The sequence below is a fragment of the Bos indicus x Bos taurus genome, chromosome 9 (assembly GCF_003369695.1).
Source record: "Bos indicus x Bos taurus breed Angus x Brahman F1 hybrid chromosome 9, Bos_hybrid_MaternalHap_v2.0, whole genome shotgun sequence".
In the NCBI taxonomy this organism is placed as follows: domain Eukaryota; kingdom Metazoa; phylum Chordata; class Mammalia; order Artiodactyla; family Bovidae; genus Bos; species Bos indicus x Bos taurus.
This window is the reverse complement of record NC_040084.1, coordinates 36,738,930-36,759,359: the sequence shown is the minus strand read 5'-3', so window position 1 is coordinate 36,759,359 and position 20,430 is coordinate 36,738,930.

Here is a 20,430-nt window from a genome sequence, read left to right as displayed (position 1 = left end):
GAACTGTAACGTTTCTTGAGTCAATTTTACTTTTCAAATAAAAATACAGAAAACAATTGGATAGTAAAAACAATATAAGCCTGCAACTATCTTTTCTAACTCTTGTTTTATAATCTTTTCTAACTCTTGATTTTGAGTACCAATGTTCATAGGAACAGTCTCTTAACATGACTGATTTAATAGTAAGCAAACGGTATAAACTGATCTTACAACTGGTATATTGTTTTCATTTATTTTATTATTTTACTTATTTATTTTTGGCCATGTCTTATGGCATGTGGGATTTCAGTTCCCCAATCAGGGATCATACCTGTGCTCCCTGCAGTGGAAGCACAGAATCTTAACCACTGGACCACCAGTGAAGTCCTTCATCTGTTAAATGCTAATTTTTTTTAATAGATGTTTAAGGAAGAGAGTTCTGCAAAAAAAGAAAAGAAAAAAAAATTAAAAACAACAGTGAAAGATATTGTTTTAAAATATGTTGTGAGACAAGGTACATTCTTCTTTAATTTTGTTAGGTGATCAACAAGAACAAAATAGAAAAGACAGGTCATTCTGGAAAAGTGGGCTCCTATCTTTTAAATGGCATATTTTGCCAGATAATCTGGAAGACGGTGGAGTTAATGACTGATAATGAAACACAACTGTATGTCATATGACGTCTTTAGCTTCTTTGTAATACAAAAACCTACCTTGTTTCAGTTAAAGCCAATTTTGATTAGCTGTAAATAGATTTTTTTACTGTTGATCTTTAGCAAGTTATGTTATCTTTCTAACCAGTGCTTATCTTATGTTTAAAAAGGGGGTAGCAGTTCTAGAATATTGTGAGAATTAAATAAGCCATGAAAGAATTTCTAGCATAATGTCTGCCCCAAATACAGTTTGCTCTAAAATCATTGTGAAAGCAACTTAATGATTCATACTTAATGAAACATTATTTACATTTAACTATGGGTATAAATACTTACCTATTTGTTTTTTTTAATTAATGAGATGAACGTTATTTAGAATTGTCCTTGTTTTTTTAAGGGAAGAGTAGAGCAGAAGAATAGGCCTGTGATTTCAGAAGTGCTGGAGGATGACTCTGAGTAGAGTGATCCAGAGCTTAATCCACTTTCCCTGATGAGGTCATCCGTACAATAGAGAAAGCATCTGCTTGTTTGTAAAGTGATCAGATTCAAAGTACCAGGCATTGTCTGTTGAAATATTTCTTTTCACTTGTAGATCTCCAATCTTTGCCTTTATATGCAGCCTGACAAGTGAAGTGAAATGCCAATAGACTTCTCTCAACAAACTAAGAGGGGATAGAGCAGAGAAGAAAAGGAATGTAGTTAGAGAAAGGGTCCAGGACTTCACACAGATGACACCCACTTAGGAAAAAACAAACAAACTTTAGCCTCAGCAGAAGCAAGACAAGCCAGAGGGCTTCCCACAGTCAAAAACTGGGATCTATCCCAGGCTAGATCCAATTAATAAAACAAACTAATCCTGATTGGTTCACCCATCTTACCTAGAAACAAAGTCAACTGCTTAGAGTTCACCTAATTGTTCACATGTCGTTAAATAATTATCCAAGAACACCAAGTACATCAAAACCATCTTTAATGTGTGTAAATGTGTAATCATTTTTAAAAAACAATAACTGGCAAGGGGTTTCCCTGGTGGCTCAATGGTAAAGAATCTGCCTGCCAATGCAGCGGCCACTGGCTCGATCACTGATTAGGGAAGATCCCAAATGCCTCAGAACAACTAAGCCTGTATGCCACAACTATTGAGCCTGGTGCTCTAGAGTCCAGGGACCACAACAAGAGAAGCCACTGCAATGAAAAGCCCAACCACCGCAACTAGAGAGTAGCCCCCGCTCACTACAACTGGAGAAAAGCCCACGCAGCAGTGAGGACCCAGCACAGCCAAAAATTTTAAAAAAACAAACAAAAAACACAGTAACTAGCAAGATTATTGATATATTATCCATACTTCCTCAGTTAATTGCCACTGCTTCCCCCATACTATGGGCTTCCCTGGTGGCTCAGATGGTAAAGATTCTGCCCGCAATTCAGGAGACTCAGGTTCAATCCCTGGGTCAGTAAGATTCCCTGGAGAAGAGAATGGCTTCCCACTCCAGTACTCTTGCCTGGAGAATTCAATGGACAGAGGAACCTGGCGGGCTACAGTCCATGGAGTTGAAGAGTAGGACACTACTGAGCAACTAACACTTCCATTTTCCCACAAACTATTCCCTCAACTCTGCCACTAGCATTAGAAAACAACTAGCTGCTCTTTCAACTACAAAATTCTCATAAGCATTGCCTGCCTTTCCCCAGGTCTTTATTTTTTTGGCCTTGACTCTCCCTTCCCCTATTTTTAAGCATGCAAAGAGATTCAGTAGAGCACAGGGCACTGAAAAGAATCCATGAATGTTGTGTGACCTTAAACACATCAGAAAATGTTCATCTGAAAAATATGTATAATTTCTATCTCATAAGGATAGAGAATTAAGGAAGTTAATCCATGTAAATTTTTTAGAATAGGACAGCACAAGACAGGTACTGTTTCAACTGGGGAATCACACATCCCTCTTTCCTCGAGCTGGTCCCATTTATGACTGTTGCCTCAACTTCCCAATTACTTTGCCATTTGTCATTCTCAGGAGGTCCTGGTTTGGATGAAAATTCATGTGTACAACCTGTGTGAAAATGGTGATTATTGTTATTAGTAAACTAAAAAATTTTAGTAGTTTATTCTTGATTGCAAATGGTAAAGTTAGTAGTAGTAGTAGTAAACTGTAATCACTTTTAGTAGGTTACTCTTGACTACAAATGCACATATATGTTGAGATATTAATACATGTTGAGATATTCCAGAATCATTATAGTGATAAAAAGAACTAATTCTTTTTAGAACATTTACTTGCTGTATGATTTGAAGGAAGTTATCTCAACTTTCTTAAACTCAAATCCTCTGCAGTAAAACCAGATAATACATAGTCTCTGAACTCAACTGCTGTAAGAATCCAATAACATAGTATATATGAAAATACTTTGTCAATTATAGCACTTGATACAAATGAAACATAATTCTTAGACTAAAAATTGAATTAAAATATCATGTTTCCATAAACGCCATATTTAGAAGATGTCTTAATATTTCTACAAGGCTTCTATGTAGCTGGGCCTTCCCAAGTGGCTCTGTGGTAAAGAATCTGCCTGGAATGCAGGAGACACAGGTTCGGTCCTTGGGTCAGGAAGATCCCCTTAAGGAGGAAATAGCAACCCACTCCAGTATTCTTACTGGGATAATCCCATGAACAGAGCAGCCTGGCGGGCTAGAGTCTATGGAGTTGCAAAGAGTCAGACTTGACTGTGCAACTAAGCATGCATGCTTACACATCGCTATGTACCTAAAAGTATAAATGTACTACTAGATTTACGATCCTTTTTTTTAAAAAGCATTAAAAGATCAAAATGACCTGTTTGCTCAACCATGCACTAAAAACTCTTTAACAGTACTTCCTACTTCTTTACTTGCTCCGGGTGCTTGAATAGGCACAACAGAATCAGTCAAGTGCATGGTTTCAAGTCTTTGCCATTAATGAGCTGAACAGCATTAAGCAAATTCCTTAATGAATCTGGGTCTCAATGGGGTAATGTTATCACCTATTTTAACAAAATTATGAGCTATAAGTAAGATCATGATTATAAAAGTCTTAGCACACACACACAAAAAGTCTCAGCACAGTGACCTTGCTGTGCCTGATATACAGGAAAATCTGAATGTTACCTATTGAATAAATTTTTTAATTTTTATTTTACACTGGAATATAGTTGATTTACAGTGTTGTGTTAGATTCAGTTGTACAGCAAAGTGATTCCGTTTTTTGTATGTAATTTTAGCATACTGTTATACATAGTTCTTAGCAAAGCACAGTGGCACCCCACTCCAGTACTCTTGCCTGGAAAATCCCATGGATGGAGGAGCCTGGTAGGCTGCAGTCCATGGGGTCCCTGAGGGTCGGACACGACTGAGCGACTTCCCTTTCACTTTTCACTTTCATGCATTGGAGAAGGAAATGGCAACCCACTCCAGTGTTCTCGCCTGGAGAATCCCAGGGACGGGGGAGCCTGGTGGGCTGTCGTCTTTGGGGTCGCACAGAATCGGACACTACTGAAGTGACTTAGCAGTAGCAGTAGCAGCAAAGCACTGAGGTCAGTTCAATCTCTCTATTTTAGAATGCATTTTATCATTGTAGAGTAGGAGGAGGCCAACAAACAGATGACTTAGTTCCTGACCCTAAAAAAATTCTACACTGTATCTTAAGGTTGGCAAGAGGGCAGCTGTTAACTGAGGTCAGCAAATGTTAACAATACTCTGTGCAGAATACTCTGTTAGGCACAGTGAAATATAAGAAAATGAGTAAAAGTTCAATGAAAATTATAATACTGAGGTCTCATGAAGATAAGCCCATGGACAATGACCTTTTGGACTCACTCTGAAGGTCAGGACAGGCAGGGAGAAGGCAAGAACAATCTAGGTGGGGCTGGAGAAAGAAATAAGAATTTATTTCCAGACATTTAGCTGACTGTTGGAGTTAAAGTGCATATATGAACTACTGGTGTGAAATTTAAAAACAAGACAATCAATTTTTAAAGTCTCTGTAACAACCCTGCTCGCAATAATTTACAAAATAGTTACAATTCACTTACTAAATTTATTGTGTCGTGGTTAGCTGGTATTGGAGGTTTCAGAGGTCAAAGGCATTGGGACCATACTGAACCTTTGAAAATCATTTCAAGTAGGATGATCCTGCTTTTTTATATTATGTTTTACTTATATAAGCCCAAATTATAATCATGATACCTAATTACCTTTTGCTCTCTCATTGACAGAACAGATAATGCCTTAAAAAGTGTCTTCCAGTTCTAAGATTTGGCCTGTTCACTTTTCAGAATGTCATAGATCTTTGGGGGGTAAGGAACAAAAAAAGGTTGCAGGTGTAGAAAATGCAGATGTGGGGAGGGGAAAAACTAGTGTTCAATATCCTCTGGTTTGTATGGAGCCGTGCCAACATTTGCAGTGGTACTGAACCCTGCTAAGCAAATAGTATTTACTCCAAAAGGCACTTTGGAAGAGAGAACCAGAGCAACATCCTCCTACAATAGCTCCTGCTCCTTCCTCCAGCAACTCTGTAACCTGGAGGAATACAGCCGGTCCCCTCATCCAGGGATAATGCATTTTGTTGAATATGTGGATCCAGAGGGCCAACTGAAGTACACCCTTTCACTTAAGGGACTGGAACATCTGTGGATTTTGTTATCCACAGGAAGTCCTGAAACCAGTCCCCCACCCCCACACCTGCACATACCTATATACACACTATACAGTCTGTGCTATTTCTCTCAGTTTCAGTGGCCTGCCTGCACATTCAACTGTGGTGACACTGACTGCCACTGTTTTTTTCTCCACTCTATTATGTTTCCCTTCACGCAAAGGGGAAGCTAGAGACATCCCTCCCTGACTAAATGGCCTCTATATCTAGAAAAACATGGAACTACTGTAAGGAGAGAATAAAGACCCCAGTGTGTCTCTATTTCTGTATCTACTTTTTTTCTAAAATCTGAAATATACACTCTGTGGGCCTAGACATTCCAACATCAGAGTTAGGTTCTATAATTTTGCATCACTCTATTATCCCCCAAAGAATTCAAATTTAACATAGTTTTCAGCTTAAAAGTGGCATAAAATAAAGTTTCAGAAAATGTCATGGCAACACATCAAAGATTTAATGTCAGGTTTCCTTATGTTCATTGCATTGCAAAAGGCAACCACCAGTTATGCAACTTTAGAATGATATTTTACTTTGTAATTAAAAACCAGGTTCCTTGTATTTGGTATTTGTAGAGCATATGTGCAAAGCAATTGCTCCTTGGGAAGGAAAGATGATATGAACTTTGAAAGACCTCTGCCTGCAAGGCTGTTGTAAATAAGCTGTTCTCCTCTGTTAGCGTGGAGCACCTAACAACACTTAGATGTGTTATCATGGAATCACCAAAGAGCAGGCAAGTATAAGCCCCTTGTTCAAAACTTGGAATAAATTTTATAAGATCGTTTCTTCGTTCAACATGACAAATACTGCCTTCGTTTAATTACAGTATTGAGAACTTCATCTGATATGGTCTCGGCCTTTGTTTTTCAATCCTAAATCAACATTATTGGACTATTTGAATATAATTTGAATAATACTGCACCAATTGATCTGATGCTGAGGAAAAGGAGGTATCTGTAAAACTGCCTAAATACACCACCTTGTTTATGGTCTCTTGCTTCTCCTTTAGCTGTAGCGCTCCCACAATGAGAGATGTACATTTAATAAAGTCTCTTCACTTGAAGTCCATTGATCTTGGTGAACTTCTCCTATATGCTGATATGGTAGGCATCCCTTATTCTGATACAATACAGCTTCAATGTGCCTAAATAAATAAGAGTACTACAAAGATTTCCTGGTGGCTCAAGAATGGTAAAGAATCTGCCCAAAATACAGGAGACCTAGGTTCAATCTCTAGGTTGGGAAGATCCCCTGGAGAAGAAAATAGCAACCCACTCCAGTATTCTTGCCCGGAAAATCCCATGGGGAGAAGACCCTGGGAGGCTACAGTCCATGAGGTTGCAAAGTCAGACACGACTGAGTGACTAACACTTTCCACAAAGATTTAAAGTATTACTTCATTATTTATTTTCAACCAGTGGAGTAAACACTTTCTATATAATATAAAGGTCCAATAACTTAAAGCACAATCATAAATAGAGGCATCTAAGCAAAGAACATACTTTAATTGGTATACTAATAAAACCTCAACTATGTAGACAGCAAAGTTTTTTCATATTACTGAATCATTCCCTCTGTAAATGCCAAATCATTTTAATATTTGAACAATTTTAAATGGAAATTATTCTTAAATATATTACCCAACTTTCTACATGACATGAGTTTGAGCAAGCTCCAGGAGATGGCAAAGAACAGGGAAGCCTGGCATGCTGCAGTCCATACGGTTACAGAGTCAGACGTGACTCAGCTACAGAACAACTACCACCTTGCTGCTGCTGCTGCTGCTGCTGCTATGTCGCTTCAGTTGTGTCCGACTCTGTGCGACCCCATAGAGGGCAGCCCACCAGGCCCCGCCATCCCTGAGATACTCCAGGCAAGAACACTGGAGTGGGTTGCCATTTCCTTCTCCAATGCATTAAAGTGAAAAGCAAAAGTGAAGTCACTCAGTCATGTCCGACTCCTAGCGACCCCATGGACTGCAGCCTACCAGGCTCCTGTGCCCACCTTAAAATATGAAATATTGATCACAAGAAAAATTTTTTCACAGTGACTTGAGGCCACTTTGATCATCAATTATAATGTCACACTCTAATATAAAAATGACCTCAAAATCTAAAGAACTCTTTTCTCTGTTATTAAATGACTCCAGGCAATTGTTCAACTTACTGTAGCATTTCATAGTTTGCAATTCCTTGCAAGTCATTGAGTGCTTAAATTTTCCTTCTGATTCTGGTCATTGTACATGGGAGGAGTAAAATGCATCCTCTTTTTACTACTGTTTCTCTGCTTTGAACTTAGGAACTATACCAAGAAAGGTTGTTGGTACTGCATACAAACCATGAGTACACAAACATCAGCTGAGGACTCGGACATGTCTGCCAACAAAGCTTTGAGCTTTCTTATGTGGACTTTGTAATGTTTGTGTTGTCTATTCAGAGGTTTTCATACAACTCAAGCCCTGCACTATTATATCAAGTAGGAGATTCACAGTAGAGCTGCTGATTCACTGAGTTCTCCATCACAAGGGTATCACTCTGCTATAATTGATTCAAACTTCATAGAAGGTAGGTATTGATTTGTTATTTATTTATTACTGATTCCTAGTAAAGAGCTTTAATAAGATGTAGTCAGTTATTCTACTTAAAATAACAATGTTTTAAGCACTAAACAAAACAAAGTCAGGAAAAACTTCAAATGATAGTTGATTCTGAAAAATTCACCCTTGGTTGGTAATATACTAAACTTTAAACATGTGATATAGGATAGAATTTAAAAAACAGGCCTAACTACTTTACAGCCTATCCATGGTGCTGCAATAAGAGAAGTGTAAGACTCAACTTACAATATAGTCCCACAGCACAGACTCTAAATGTGATGTTTAAGCAAAACTCTACTCTTGGACTAGAATTTTATTCAAGTTTGTACACTGTAATATTAAGAATCCAGCATTGTACAAACACAATGCTAGATTTCAAACAGCACTAAGCAGGTGATTAAAACTGGAGGAAGAAGAGTGATGACTCTCATTTTATATTGTACATTTATATATCAGTTCAGTTCAGTCACTCAGTCGTGTCTGACTCTTTGCGACCCCATGAATCGCAGCATGCCAGGCCTCTCTGTCCATCACCAACTCCCAGAGTTTACCCAAACTCATGTCCATTGAGTCGGTGATGCCATCCAGCCATCTCATCCTCTGTCGTCCCTTCTCCTCCTGCCCCCAATCCATCCCGGCATCAGGGTCTTCTCCAATGAGTCAACTCTTCGCATGAGGTGGCCAAATATTGGAGTTTCAGCTTTAGCATCAGTCCTACCAATGAATGCCCAGGACTGGTCTCCTTTAGGATGGACTGATTGGATCTCCTTGCAGTCCAAGAGACTCTCAAGAGTCTTCTCCAACACCACAGTTCAAAAGCATCAATTCTTCAGTGCTCAGCTTTCTTCACGTCCAACTCTCCCAGCCATACATGACCACTGGAAAAACCATAGCCTTGACTAGATGGACCTTTGTTGGCAAAGTAATGTCTCTGCTTTTGAATATGCTATCTAGGTTGGTCATAACTTTCCTTCCAAGGAGTAAGTGTCTTTTAATTTCATGGCTGCAATCACCATCTGCAGTGATTTTGGAGCCTAAAAAATTAAAGTCTGCCAGTGTTTCCACTGTTTCCCCATCTATTTCCCATGAAGTGATGGGACCAGATGCCACGATCTTCGTTTTGTGAATGTTGAGCTTTAAGCCAACTTTTTCAGTCTCCTCTTTCACTTTCATCAAGAGGTTCTGTAGTTCCTCTTCACTTTCTCCCATAAGGGTGGTGTCACCTGCGTATCTGAGGTTATTGATATTTCTCCTGGCAATCTTGATTCCAGCTTGTGCTTCCTCCAGCCCAGAGTTTCTCATGATGTACTCTGCGTATAAGTTAAATAAGCAGGGTGACAATATACAGCCTTCACGTATTCCTTTTCCAATTTGCAATGAGTCTGTTGTTCCATGTCCAGTTCTAACTGTTGCTTCCTGATCTGCATATAGGTTTCTCAAGAGGCAGGTCAAGTGGTCTGGTATTCCCATCTCTTTCAGAATTTTCCACAGTTTATTGGGATCCACACAGTCAAAGGCTTTGGCGTAGTGAATAAAACAGAAATAGATGTTTTTCTGGAACTCTCTTGCTTTTTTGATGATCCAGTGGATGTTGGCAATTTGATCTCTGGTTCCTCTGCCTTTTCTAAAACCACTTGAACATCTGGAAGTTCACAATTCATGTATTGCTGAAGCCTGGCTTGGAGAATTTGGAGCATTACTTTACTAGCGTGTGAGATGAGTGCAATTGTGCGGTAGTTTGAGCACTCTTTGGCACTGCCTTTCTTTGGGATTGGAATGCAAACTGACCTTTCCAGTCCTGTGGCCACTGCTGGGTTGTCCAAATTTGCTGGCATATTGAGTGCAGCACTTTCACAGCATCATCTTTCAGGATTTGAAATAGCTCAACTGAATTCCATCACCTCCGCTAGCTTTGTTCGTAGTGATGCTTTCTAAGGCCCACTTGACTTCACGTTCCAGGATGTCTGGCTCTAGGTGAGTGATCACACCATCGTGATTATTTTGGTCGTGAAGATCTTTTTTGTACAGTTCTTCTGTGTATTCTTGCTTAACTTTTTATATGTACAGCTTAACTTTTTAAAATAATATGTGTGTGAATATATATATGCAATTGTTTTTAGAAAATTCTTTTCACTACAAATAAAAATCACAAAACTCTTAATTCCATTTCAAACAAAATTTCACTTTACTCTGTGGAATGACTCATATAAATCAATTTCTGCTACTTACTTATTCCTTAAAATTTATTCAGGTTGGGTGTTGTTTTAGTTAGCTAGGGCTGCTGAACAAAGTACCACAAACTTAGTACTTTAACAACAGGAGTCTTTTATCTCCCCCTTCCAGAGGCTAGAAGCCCAAAAACTAAAAAAAAAAAAAAAGAAAGAAAGAAATCCAAAAACAAGATGTTGACAGGGTTGTTTTTTCTGAGGGGTATGAGAGAAAGATCAGTTCTAAGCCTTGCTCCTTGGTCTTTTTCAAGTTCACATGGTATTCCCCCGTATATGTCTTTGTTTCCAAATTTCCCCCTTTTATAGGAACACCAGTTATACTGGATTAATGCTCACTCTAAAGACCTTGAACTCAATTACTCTTTGTAAAGACCCCATCTCCACATAAAATAATATCCAGAGGTGCTAGGCATTAGGACTTCAACAGACAAATTTTGGTGGCACTCATTCAACTCACAACAGGTGTCAACAATTTAATAGCCCTCATGGAGCCTGATTCCTCCAGTTCCTTTTTTATCAAGACTGCTTTGGCTATTTGGGGTCTTTGGGGCAGAACCAGTCAATTGGGCCATTTTCTGAAGCAGTTTTGTTCCCAATACCTCCCTAGCCCTATTGTGATACCACCTCTGTCTTCCTCTCAGATTCTGCTCTCAATTCCAGCAAAGGTGGAGGCAGCCACAGATCACCCCTGCCGTCAAGCAAGTCCTGTGACAACTCCATTTTCATAGTCTTTTCTTTGTTCTCAGGGAAGTAATTCAAAGAGTAGCTGAAAAATATCTTTATATGAAGACAGAAATTTTCCTGAAAGTTGAGAATCCTGCCTACACACTTCCTACACAGACAAAATCGGCATTTAATTTTTTCCTTAGAGGATACATTATTGCTTGAAAACTCGTTTTGTTAGTGCTGGCACAACAGCATATTCAAGCATGTTAAAACCAAGAAAAAAAAACAAAACAAAATATACAGATACTGTGGCTGGGAGACTCATTTTACCTAGTTCTGGGTGAATGTTTTTATGATGAAAGTGTGTATCTTAGGGTAACATCCATTAATATCTTCCTGATCCCTATTTTCTGAAGTTTTTACACTAAAATATCTGAGATTTCCTACATTTCTTATTTTAAAAGAAAATTTCAAAAATAATTGTCCTTATAGATAGAATCATAAAAAGGATCTTTAGCAACTAGCCATTGTAAACCTTCGATTCCCAGATTAGGAAACTGAACCCAAAGGCTTGGTGATGCCAAGTTAATCACCAGCAGAAAATGGTCTTCATTAGAAGGAAGATCCCCCAGGTTCTATGCATGCTTTCACAATACTTACAATAAGAAGGAGACATTATAGAATCTTTACAAAAATAATTAATTTGTGGGGAAAAATAACCACTACCCTAGTAGCTCAGCCTGCAAAGAAGGAGACCCCAGTTTGATTTCTGGGTCGGGAAGACCCCCTGAGAAGGAATAGGCTACCAACTTCAGTATACAGGGACTTCCCTGGTAGCTCAGATGGTAAAGAATCTGCCTGCAGTATGGGAGATCTGGGTTTGATCCCTGGGTTGGAAAGATCCCCTGAAGGAGGGCATGGCAACCCACTCCAATATTCTTGCCTGAAGAATCCCCATGGACAGAAGGGCCTGGCGGGCTACAGTTCATGGGGTTGCAAAGAGTCGGACGTGACTGAGCAACTAAGCACACAGCACATATACCTAAAATCTGGAATGTATTTGTTAGTTTTAAATAGTTCTGGTGTAAGAGGAAGATGGAATTTACTGCCAATAAGTTCACATTTTATACTGAGTTTGTCCATGAGAACAGAAGATTACCACAGAACTATAGAATATAAAATAATGATATATTTTGAAAAGCAATTTTCTTCAAATTAAAAAATAAAAAGCTAATACAGACCACATAAATCAACTAGAGAGAGAGCTCCTATTTTTAATACAATATTTTCATCAGCTTTCTATATAGTGTATTTTAAATGTTTTTTAAAATATCTACTCACTTTGATATCCTATTCTTCAATCTGTAAATCATATTCTTCCTGTCAAACCTGTCATCCACATCAAATCTAGAATGGGATGCCTGGCTCTTTTTCCACACATTTGGGATATCCCTTGTTGAGTGAATTAGCACTGATAATGGTAAAAACAAACAAATAAAATACATACAGTATATACACAATCATTTGATCCTGACTACATGTATAATTAATTTGGGAGCAGAAAGGTGATTAAATCCACAAGACTCTTATTTTGAAACTTTTAATTTTTTCAGAATTTCAGGAAATGGTTCCAGTAATTACTAAATAGATTAAGCCTTTAGCTACTGAAATTCATTTTAGAAGTAGCAATACCTAGACTTAAACAAAATGGAAAGTTAAGGCAGTGATTTTCTAAAGTTAGAGGAACAAGAACTTCTAAATAATGAAGACTTCAGAGGGACTCAAATGAAATCCCTTTCTGTTTCAAACCTAGTAGCTGATAATCTTTCTAATATTTTCTAATAGATTTCCTACTTTAGCAAACAGAGTAAAAATTGCTGCTTTAATCCCTTTTATGATTGAAAATGTTACAGTGCCTTAGAGTCATTGATGACAATTACAATAAAGTGGCTCTGCAGATTTAACTGGGAAAATATGACATACTAATGTTAATCTACACTGACCCTAAGAAATATCATGCAATTATTCTGTTGCCTTTTAAAGTCTTTGAAATGAGCTGCTTTTTCTTGTTTGAATTTTAGAGCTACTCACAGACTCTTAGCAGAAGTATGGTGCAGTCACATTCTTTTCTCAACTGGATCACCATGCAGCCTGCCAATTTCTATGATTTGTCTTTCTTCTTGTAGAGAAATCCTAAGAAAGCAAATGATGGTTCCTTACAATTTCACTTTACTGAATTCAAGTTAATTAAGGGTTTCAAAAATCTAAATTAAGGTAACACACACATGAAATAAAGGTTTCTTTCTTGATTCATCTAGTTGAATTCTATTGTGCAATTATCTATATTTATTATTCAAGTCCTATATATATAAAGACTTCCCTGGTGGCTCAGCTGGTAAAGAATCCACCTGCAATGTGGGAGACCTGGGTTTGATCCCTGGGTTGGGAAGATCCCCTGGAGAAGGGAATGGCTACCCACTCCAGTATTCTGGCCTGGAGAATTCTATGGACTGTACAAAGAGTTACAAACAGTTACAGTTACAAAGATTGTACAAAAGGGTTACAAAGAGTCTGATATGACAGAGACTTTCACTCACTCACTTATATAAAAAAGAGCATTCCCTTAAGTTCTAAATATTTCCCTCATGGTTTTCCTTTGAATATTAATAGTTTAAAGAATAACTGTATTTTTTTCAGATATTAGAAATAACCTTTTATGTATTTTGAGATCTAAGAAAGTCTTAAGTTTATGGGAGGTTAAAATATTAAAGGAAAGAGTACTTGAAATAAGCAAGCTGTCAGAACAGTTTCATCCTACAAAGATCTACAACCTAACCAGTTTTATTGTAATGGAATTTCATATACATATTAATACATTCATACACACATATACATATGGATTTGATGGGATTAGTCCTGAGCACAGTTTAATAAAACAGTGATGTTGCTCAAACTGTGCCCATAAAACACCTTAGAATAGCAGTAGAGGAACCACCACGTTCAGTTCAGTTCAGTCGCTCAGTCGTGTCCGACTCTTTGTGACCCCATGAATCGCAGCACGCCAGGCCTCCCTGTCCATCACCAACTCCTGGAGTTCACTCAGACTCACGTCCATCGAGTCAGTGATGCCATCCAGCCATCTCATCCTCTGTCATCCCCTTCTCCTCCTGCCCCCAATCCCTCCCAGCATCAGAGTCTTTTCCAATGAGTCAACTCTTCCCATGAGGTGGCCAAAGTACTGGAGTTTCAGCTTTAGCATCATTCCTTCCAAAGAAATCCCAGGGCTGATCTCCTTCAGAATGGACTGGTTGGATCTCCTTGCAGTCCAAGGGACTCTCAAGAGTCTTCTTCAACACCACAGTTCAAAAGCATCAATTCTTCGGCACTCAGCTTTCTTCACAGTCCAACTCTCACATCCATACATAACCACAGGAAAAACCATGGCCTTGACTAGATGGACCTTTGTTGGCAAAGTAATGTCTCTGCTTTTGAATATGCTATCTAGGTTGGACATAACTTTCCTTCCAAGGAGTAAGCATCTTTTAATTTCATGGCTGCAGTCACCATCTACAATGATTTTGGAGCCCAGAAAAATAAAGTCTGACACTGTTTCCACTGTTTCCCCATCTATTTCCCATGAAGTGATGGGACCGGATGCCATGATCTTCATTTTCTGAATGTTGAGCTTTAAGCCAACTTTTTCACTCTCCTCTTTCACTTTCATCAAGAGGCTCTGTAGTTCCTCTTCACTTTCTGCCATAAGGGTGGTGTCATCTGCATATTTGAGGCTATTGATATTTCTCCCGGCAATCTTGATTCCAGCTTGTGTTTCTTCCAGTCCAGCATTTCTCATGATGTACTCTGCATAGAGGTTTCTAGCATATTGTGACAAGAGCACCCTGATTACTGACAGTAGTATTTAGCTACAATTGGAGAAAAAAAAAATGCCTCTTAAAAGATAAATATGTAAAGTAAATGACCACTAGTTTCATTCCCCTGCCACAGAAACGACAGAGCTTGCCTATTTATCGCTCCTGTTTGATGGTAGGCTCCACCGACTACAATTAGTGAATGCAGTTACCCTGCTGGAAGAAAGGCACTCTCTTATCTGGTAGTGCTTGCACAATGAGTCCCAGGAGCAGGCACTGTGGTTCCACCAGAGGCATGCTGGTAATGTCAGCCACTCCAGAGCCAGGAACATATTTTCAGGCCTCATCCTGAGCTTGGTCAGCAAGCAGAAAGGTTTCCACACTCCTGCCATTATTATTTTCTCTCTGGTCCTGCTCCACTTGTGTTCAGCCTCACAGGTTTTCAAATACTAAAAGATTTCATTAATGAACATAACCATATTTCAAATCAAAAATCATATTTCAAAAGATATCAGTCCTCTCCAAAATCAAATGTTATTCAATGTCATTAATAATCCCGATGAAAATTCTCAGCCACAGAAAATTCATAGTTTAATCAAGACCTTAGAAGGGTTGTGTGTTAGTCACTCAGTCGTGTCCAACTCTCTGTGTGACCCCATGGACTGTAGCCCACGAGGCTCCTCTGCCTATGGAATTCTCCAGGCAAGAATACTGGAGTGAGTTGCCATTTCCTTCTCCAATTAGAAGGGTTAACATTTTCCAAAAAGCTTTTTTCCCCACAGGGTAAAATAATATCTTCTCTGCTTAGTTGCAAAGAAACATTATTTGAGACATACTCAAATATCTCTTTTGTTACTTATATTCATGACTTCCCACTGGCCCAACTTTTCATTGCACACCTGTGCTAAGAACATGGTTATATGCCCTCTTGGTGAAAAATTTTAGGCATATTCTATAACTTTGCTCAATCCGATTCTTCTGTCATGTTCCCCAAACCCATCCCTGTCTGCTAGTCATAACCTGACTTATCACATCAAATCTTCTCTTAGAGCTATCTGCCTACATATTATTCTCCCCTACAAGACTGACAACTCTTTAAGATAGAAACAGTCTTCCTTACCCTTGAACCTTCTAAGTCTTATATTAGTATACTGCCCTGCTGACCTTCAGGGATGCTGTGGAAATCATGGAAGATACAGATGTGAAAATATTTTGAAAATGGGAAGAAAATCTCACTCCAAAAGCAAGATACAATATTAATCTATAGATAATAAACAATGCAAACTGCTTTCTTGGAACAATTTTTAATTTTTAAGGATGATTTAAGTTAGTTATTATAGCTCTGTATTGATGACTTAAATATATTCATCAGTATACAAAACAGCATGAACATTTCTACAAACCTTTCTAAAAAACTATACATGTCACAGATTAAAGACACAGAACTGATATAGGATATTATGTCCTGGTTCATGTTATATGAATCTGAATAAACAAAATTAGTCAACTAGTAGCATGTTAGGTAGCCAACAGTTTTGTGATAATATGGAGAAACCAGCTGTGTGTGCATGCTCAAGTCACTTCAGTCTCGTCCGACTCTTTGCAACCCTGTGCACTGTGGCCTGCGAGACGCTTCTGTCCATGGGATGCTCCAGGCAAAAATATTGGAGTGGGCTACCATATCCTCCTCCAGGAGATCTTCCCGACCCAAGGATTAAACCTGGGTCTCCTGCATTACAGGTGGATTCTTTACTACTGAGCCACAGGGGAAGCCCAGAGAAACCAGCTGTGATGGTTAATTTTATGTGTCAACTTGCCTAGCCACAGGCTGCCCGAATTAAACATCATTTCAGGTATGTGTCTGAGGGTAGTTCCTGGATGAGAGCAGTATTTCAATTAATAGACTCAGTAAAGTTGATTATGCTCCCCAATGTGGGTGGGCATCATCCAATTCATCGGGGGCCAAAGGCAGAGGATAGAGGAATCACTCCTTTTTCCTGCCTTTGTGATTGAGCTGGGATACTTCATCTCATCTTCTCTAGCCCTTAGACTGGGCTTTATCCCATCTACTCCCCTGGTTCTCAGGACTTCAGATTCAGCTTAAATTATAACACTGACTTTCCAGGGTCTCCCGCTCACAGACAGTATAAATCACAGAGCTCCCCAGCCTCCATAATTATGTAAGCCAATTCCTCATAATAAAAACCTCTCTTCCTTCCTCTCTCTCTTGCTCTCTCTCCCAGTTTTTCAATCAACACTAAGCTAGGTGCTTCTATGAAGGGATTTTGCAAATACAATTAAAGTCCCAAGTCAGCTGACTTCAAATTAATCCAAAGAGAGATTACCCCTAGGGGACCTGGCTTCATCAGCTGGAAGGCCTTTAAAAGAAAACTTACGACTTCACTGAGCTGAAAGACTTCAAAACAGCAGCTGGCTGTCCAATTCCTCTCCCTTCCCCCAGATCTTCCTTCCTGAGTGCCTGCTGCCTACAGACAAGCTTCAGCCTGTGCTCGCAGGGCTCCAACTTGCTCATGACCTCTCCTTCCTGCCTGCTTGTATTGTGGACTTCAGGCTTGCTAGTGACCACCATGAGAGCATATGTAGGTCAGTTTTTCATAATAAACACATACACATATCTTATACATACATACACACATATATGTATGTGTATATATATATATGTATATATAAATATATATATATATATACCCTTGTTTTCTGTTTCTCTGGGTCAACCCTGACATGTAGCAAGTGTTCAATGAATACTTGTCAAATGAAAAAAATAAACATAATAGAAAACTAGAAGAATATTCTACTACTTATCTACTGTATAATGAATCATGCTAAAACTTAAGGGCTTAAAAACAAAAATCATTTAGTATCTCTCACACTTTTTATAGGTCAGGAATTTGAAAGGAGCAGAGTTTGCAGTTCTTACCTAGGTTCTCTCATGAGGCTGTAAGCACATGTTAGCCAGGACTATAGTTATCTGACTGTTTGATTAGGGTTGGAGGAGCCACTGCCAAGGTGGCTCACTCATGTGGCTGGCAAGTTGATGTTGGCTGTTGGAGGAAGGGCTCAGTTCCTCCCACCCTGGGCCTCTCTAGGGATGCCTGAGTATCTCCAAACATGGTGGCTGGATTCCCAAGAGAATAAAACAGCAGCTGTGGTTTCTTTAATGGTATAGTCTCAGAATTCACACACAGTCACTTTCAAGTGATTTTAATGCTCATACTGACTAGTCTGATTCCACAGGGAAGGAGGCTACACAAGGATATGACTGTAATGAGGTGAGAATTGTTAGATGCCATCTTGAAGGCCAGGAACAAATATATAGCAAAACAATAACATCAGATATCTCTGGATATTAGGATAAAGTGTATGCTTTTCTTCTTTGTGCTTTTCTGTCTTTTTCCTAAAATCTCTACACTGAACAAAAATTTTTTAATTTATTTTTATTTTTGGCCAGGCTGGGCAGCTTGCAGGATCTTAGTTCCCTGACCAGGGATAGAACCCACGACCCCTTCAGTTGAAGCCCAGAGTCCTAACCACTGGACCAACAGGGAAGTCCCATACATATGTTATTTTTAAATCAGAGAAAAATATGTGCTTTATCTATGGGCTTCCCTTGTGGCTCAGCTGGTAAAGAATCCACCTGCAATGTGGGAGACCTGGGTTCAATCCCTGGGTTGGGAAGATCCCCTGGAGAAGGGGATGGCTACCCACTCCAGTATTCTGGCCTGGAGAATTCCATGGACTCTATAATTCATGGAGTCACAAAGAGTCAGACACGACTGAGCAACTTTCACTTTCACACTTCACATGTATATATGCACATACATATGTTTATTTGTGTGCAGGCACATTTATCTTGGAGAAACTCGTCACCATCAGGTCACCATCTATACTGAGAAGCCAGGTAAGATAAGTTTTCTAAATTCTTATATTTAGGACTGAATTTCTAGAGGTCTAAATGTAAATTTTCATTCATTATAATGTAATCAAATCAAGTCAATTGGAAGAGAATTTACCTGGTTGTGTTTTAGAAAATTAAATTGTTGAAATAAAAAAAAAGTTTCAAACATAAACTCATATTTTAAAGTATGGAGTATTTTAACAATAATATCATTGGTACTCACATAATTAGACAACAATATAATTAAGAAAATAATTGGGTAGTGATGTGGGAAATGGAGATGGAAACATTGATTTAGAAGCAAGACACTAATTTTCAAGTCTACAAAGACATTAAAAATAATCACGTTAAAATAAGCTACATGAAAATTTCTTTTACTTTGAGAACTTTATCTTGAATCAATTTTTTGAGTTTGAATTCATTTTAGAAATCATTTGTTATAGACTGATTTGTGTTCTCCAGAAATTCAATAGGTTCCCTGATGTTACTGCATTTGGAGAGAGGAACTTTAAGGAGGTAATTAAGGTTAAATGAGGTCTTCTGAGTGGGGTCCTAACACAACAGACTAGGGTCCCTATAAAATGAGGAAGAGACACAAGATGCTGCGACCACAGAGAGGAAAGACACAGCAAGAAACGGTGGTCTGCAAGCCATGGAAAGAAGCCACAAGAGACACCAAACTTGCTGACACCCGGATTTTGGACTTCCAACTCCAGAACTGTGAGAAACAAATTTCTGGGTTTAAGCCACCTAGTCTTTGGTATTTTGTATTAATCCTAGAAGATTTATATACTGTATAAATTAAGACTTACAGTAACTGAGCAATATCTTCAACAATAAAATATTTTGAGTACTGGTGTCAGTCACATTAGTCTTGCTCTGAAAATTTTGAAAATTGTGAAAACAGAAAAAAATGTTGAAGTCAAGTCATTTACAATCCACCATCTACTTCTCACTTTATAGTATTTCCTTCTTTCCTTTTCCCATGTATATACATTTAAAAAAAAAACGACTGGAGTCACCCCATTATGTATGTTTTTAAATTTTAGTTATACACATATATAAGCTTTGGATGGTCTTCCCAGGTGGCACTAGTGGTAAAGAACCCACCTGCCAATGCAGAAGACAGAAGAGACGCGGGTTTGATCCCTGAGTCTGGAAGATTCCCTGGAAGAGGGCACAGCAACTCATTCCAGTATTCTTGCCTAGAGAATCCCAAGCACAGAGGAGCCTGGCAGGCTATAGTTCAGAGTCACAGAGTCGGACATGCAACATAGCACACATGCATGCTTTGTATATTTGTGTATTTATATGCATATATGCATATGTATATATGTATATATACACATATATATAATGCCTATGTACGTAATGAGCATAAAATGATTCTTTCCTCTAGCTATACTCTTAAGAGAGGTGATTTAGTAGTTATGTAGTATTTCACAAATGTATGTACATATAGATTATCATTTTAAATGGCTGCTAAGTGTTCACTGTATAGATAAGCAGTAAGACATGCCATTTATTTATATGTATTTGATTGCACACACTTCTCTCCTACTACACTAGATCCTTTAAGGTAAAAATATGACTCTCTTCCTTTACCCCCAGCATATAAACTGTTTCTTTCCACAAGGATAGCACTTAATGAAGTCGATCTGAGCTGAATCAGATTATGGTTATCTTCTTAAGAATCAGTGTTTAGGGCCTTGCGATCAGGGGCTCAACCCTAATTTCTTCATCTCACTTTAAGGAGGTGCATCCTCAGCCCGCGAGACACACAGAGCACATGGGGCAGGGCCCTGCAATGGTGCTAAGAGAACTGAGACTAG